Source organism: Glandiceps talaboti, chromosome 10 (assembly GCF_964340395.1).
Source record: "Glandiceps talaboti chromosome 10, keGlaTala1.1, whole genome shotgun sequence".
Taxonomy (NCBI): domain Eukaryota; kingdom Metazoa; phylum Hemichordata; class Enteropneusta; family Spengelidae; genus Glandiceps; species Glandiceps talaboti.
In genome coordinates, this window is record NC_135558.1 from 14963500 (window position 1) to 14968499 (window position 5000).

Consider the following 5000-nt stretch of genomic DNA (forward strand, 5'->3'; position numbering starts at 1 on the left):
TTTTCAATGCCTACAATGTAGATTGGGCATTTTACAGACTATTTGTAAGCAATTCAAACTGTTTGTGCGAATATCGAACATGTCGATGTTCTGTACTCTCTCTCTCTCTCTCTCTCTCTCTCTCTCTCTCTCTCTCTCTCTCTCTCTCTCTCTCTCTCTCTCTCTCTCTCTCTCTCTCTCTCTCTCTCTCTCTCTCTCTCTCTATCTCACTTTTCCTTAATACACCTGTAACAGTGTGTACGTTGATGTGATATATTTTCATCGATGATTATACAATTGAGATAAGATGAGATAAATCAGTTCTTAAAGCAAACCATCTCCGAGTGCAAATCTCCCCAATTTACTAGTAATTTACAATTATAAACTATTCACCCCGTACGAGATAAGACTACACTGGACCAATAAACCTTAAACGGCTACATTATATATTCAGTTGAAACTTCTCAAATCCGAATGCCACCTACCTTTTGGGCTCTGGATGCAATTTCAGCCTTTTTCTCTTTTAAGAAACGATCATGGAGCTCTTTCTTGTCTTGCTTTGCAGCCAAACTGACTGCCAACAAGGCGAAGCCGAGGAATGCAACAGCGGAGATACGCATCTTTACTGATGAGTGATTTATGTATTATGAAGACTGTAAGGTGTTGGCTTTATATATCCTTAGGTACCCTTTTGCTGTTTACATTGTAAATATCAAAACACGCGACACTTGAAAAGTCAACACGTGTGTGGACCCTCCCTAAATATTATCTTATTCACAGGGGTCTCATGCTTCGAATATTTCGACGTTTAACAATTTTATGTCATAGTAATTAATATAAATTTGAGAATTTTTGAGAAAGAGTTTTTGAGAGAATATTGGATAAACCTAGATGAAAAACTAGACTAATGATTGCCCAGAGTTAGCTGTATACGTATTTTTGAAATTATAATATTGAATTGATACGAATGTAAAATAGGTGAATGATATCGAACCATTGTGTAAAATTCGCTGTGTCCTACAAATGATAAAATCTTCTTTACTGTGAACTAGACACAATTTTCTAATTGTATTTTTGACATTCGATCGGCCCGATCTATATTCAAGTTTCGGGGGGGGGGGGTGTTCACTAACATACCAAAATACAACAATTGTAACCCTGATATGACTTTAAAAAAATAATTCCATTCAGATTACACATACTTTTTCTTTATTCTTGAGTTTTCAGGTATATGTTACTTTTCCGGGTTCGAAATGCATTCTACTGTTCTATCGCATCTCTTAGATATCATATCAACAACTTCACATAGCGAAATTTGAATTCACCTGTGGTGGAAATTTTGCTCTAAAATCCATTTCAAAACTATCTGTTCAAAGAAGAAAACGGGAACCTCAAAACCATTTTTGTTGTTGAAAACCCCGATTTTGATGCTATTGTACTAAAAGACTCGGCCGTGCAAAAGCTATACCACTTTCCTTTTGGAAAAATACATGAATATGATAATTTAAAAAAAACCTCAAAACTTTTCTTCACAAAAATGTAATATTTAGATAGACGTAACTTCTATGACAACCGTTTTAGTTGCATGGCCAAAAATGTTTCCCGAACAATGTGTGGTGACATGAATATTTCATCGTCACAATTTTCTTGCAAAAAGTATTCGAAAAATCTTCACTTCAAATAATTTTGAGATTGATGTCACGTTTAGATACATTAGACAATCATTACTAGATTTCATTTTGTAAACCCGTGGAGACCACTCTAAATTGTTTACTTAATGTGATTTAGCAAACATACCAATCGTTACAACTCCGACGTTTACCGAGCACCGATATGAAATCCGAAGAATGTGGAGTAGTGGTTTAAAAAACAAACACTCCAGATAATTGTTAGAAAAAACATGATATATAACTAGCTGTAGTGTAGATGATTTGATAAGCAGGTGTCGACCTAAATGTCGTAAATACGCTGATGTCAATGAATAAAAGTAAATCGTCGTAAAATCACTTAGGGCCGTTTTGCGGCAATGTGGTCGAACACGCTAAAAGGAAAATCAAATAAACTTACAAAAATGTTGAAAGGAAAGCTAAAGGTGTCGCCGGACCAGATTATCGTTTACGCATCATAGCGTCAAATTTACAGCTGAAGCAACGCAGTTAAAATATCACAAAGGACACTTCGTAGGTTGTGATTCTGTGAATATTCAAAACATTTTAATTTTTTTCCCTGAATCATCGTACGGATCTTACCGTACTGCAGTCGTTATGTAACTACAATGATGCAGGCGTGGACATTACAGCTAAAATGATGTAGGCTTGGTGTTTCACCTCATGGGACATTATGTTTTTGACAAAGAGCTAGACATAATTATTTCCACTCTCGACTAACAATAACAGAGACACAATGAACACAACAGGATCCTTTGCCCAATCACACTGAACACTGATAAGCATTGCTACTAAATATTCTTTCGCAGTGCAGTAAAACAGGCCTCTGAGGAAAACATTACACACAGATTTGGTGATTTGAATGGCGGTAATTGTTTATTTTCTGATAATCTGATAATCAACATTTCAACCTGTCTTTCTTCTACATCCTCACTGTGCACGACACATTTGTAATTTTTCTTTTGCATTAGAAGTTGTCTGAGGGTGTGCGTGTATTAAATGTCATGCCACATGAGTGAAACACCAAGCCTATATCATTTTAGCTGTATTTAGTCATGATCAAAATAACTATAGTAGCCCATGTCAGTATGGTCAATAACTATTAACAAAAAAATTATTTGAACAAAAAGGTGTATTTGAACAATGTCAGTCTCGGGTCAAACGTGTTTATTATTTGCTGTTTAACGATTTTTGTCAATGAACTGATCTGTCCGTCCAATTATATGTGGACACATTATTTAACACCAAACTATATGTACGGTTGGTATCTTTCAATTCCCCTCTGTTTGTTTCGAGGTACATAATTATATTTCTCAGATCCCCGTGGTGGCAGTCTCAGACGAAGCGGGTAAGGCATCGTTGTTAGAAATTTCACAGAAAAGGGGGTTCGTCGGCCATGTAGGGGGCATACTTTTTGAGATCACCCTCCGAGAATAGGAGTAGGATGCCCCTTCTCTACAACTCCCTCCCTCCCTCCTCCCCCCCTCTCTCTCTCTCTCTCTCTCTCTCTCTCTCTCTCTCTCTCTCTCTCTCTCTCTCTCTCTCTCTCTCTCTCTCTCTCTCTCTCTCTCTCTCTCTCTCTCTCTCTCTCTCTCTCTCTCTCTCTCTCTCTCTCTCTCTCTCTCTCTCTCTCTCTCTCTCTCTCTCTCTCATTTCGGAAATAAGGGCGGTGGGTTTGCAGTAATTTATTTTCTCCAGATTCACTAACAAAAAGGGCATGTTTTTTCATTGAAATATTCCGGAAAAGGGGCACATTTGAAATTTCGCTAACGAGCATGGGTACCCACCCATCCAGGGACTTCCACCACAGAGCCTGATATACGCAAGTTTCAGTTGACGTTTCCAACACTTCGTTAATATATCTAACACTCCAGAGCTCCAGAGGTACTGTGACTCTACACAAGTATGCAAAAGAATGCAATAAAACAGTTTACAGACAAACAGCAATATCATTATGTCTGAAATGTATTACATAATTATATTGACACGGGGAAATTAGACCAGGTTACGCACAGATATCCTTGGTATGCTGAACTCGTCGAACTCGTACAGTTCTATCAATTTGAGGGACGTTAATCAGCATGTATAAACAGAGGGATTGGAAGCTTACGCCCTCTAGCTACAGATTATGAGACCGGTATAGTTATGTTAATTTATGTTAATAATATTGTGTGGGCTGCGGGTCACTGCACTGCAGCCCTGCTGGTCGCTATTATTATTTATCATTTTATTAATATTTTAATAATTTTTTTACACAAGAATCTTGTTTGCTGGTCACATGCTACATGCCCTGTACTATTTCTGAGATAGAACATAGTATATTTACCCCCCCCCCCAAAAAAAAATGAATGAATGAATAAATAAATATTTAAATAAATAAATAAATACATACATACATACATACATACATACATACATACATAAATACATACATACATACATACATACATACATACATACATACATACATACATACATACATACATACATACATACATACATACATACATACATACATACATACATACATACATACATACATACATACATACATACATACATACATACATACATACATACATACATACATACATACATACATACATACATACATAAATAAATAAATAAATAAATAAATAAATAAATAAATAAATAAATAAATAAATAAATAAATAAATAAATAATATAAATTGATGGCTATTTTCACAAATGAATATTTCAACATATTCAACCCTGTTGAACCCACCTTTAAGTTTGGTTACCCTGGAAAAGTGCTAAACATCCGCATTAATTACCAATGTGTATGGTTTATGCATACACAATTCATACTAATGTCCTTAAGTCGCTCTTGTAATTTGAGTATACAAGGTTGTCACTGTCAGTAGATTTCAGGATAGTCAAAGACCAAACCCAAGAGTACAACTAACAAATGGAATGAAAAAAAAAACATCAGTCATGAAAAAGGTCATTGCATAAACTTTAAATGATTTGTTTATTCAAATCCCAAATAAGATGACAACATTACATCATATAGTTAAATCAGGAACAGAAAGTACTGGTGGAACAGCCACAATCCTGAAATTAAATAATGTAATCAGTACATCCAGTAATTATGTCTCTATTATTTTCACAACACAGCTCCGTCCGTGTACTGTATTTTATTCATCGCATTAAATCAACCATCATTATAGTGAGGACGTCATGACATGTAGCTGGACCATGTTTAAAATGCAGTCGCGACAATTTCTACTATAACAATCGGCATAATTTGCATGAACTTAACTTCAGTGAGTAAAGTGCAAAATTCTCGATCAATACGTACCACATCTCCGACATCTTAAAGCAATTGTGGAT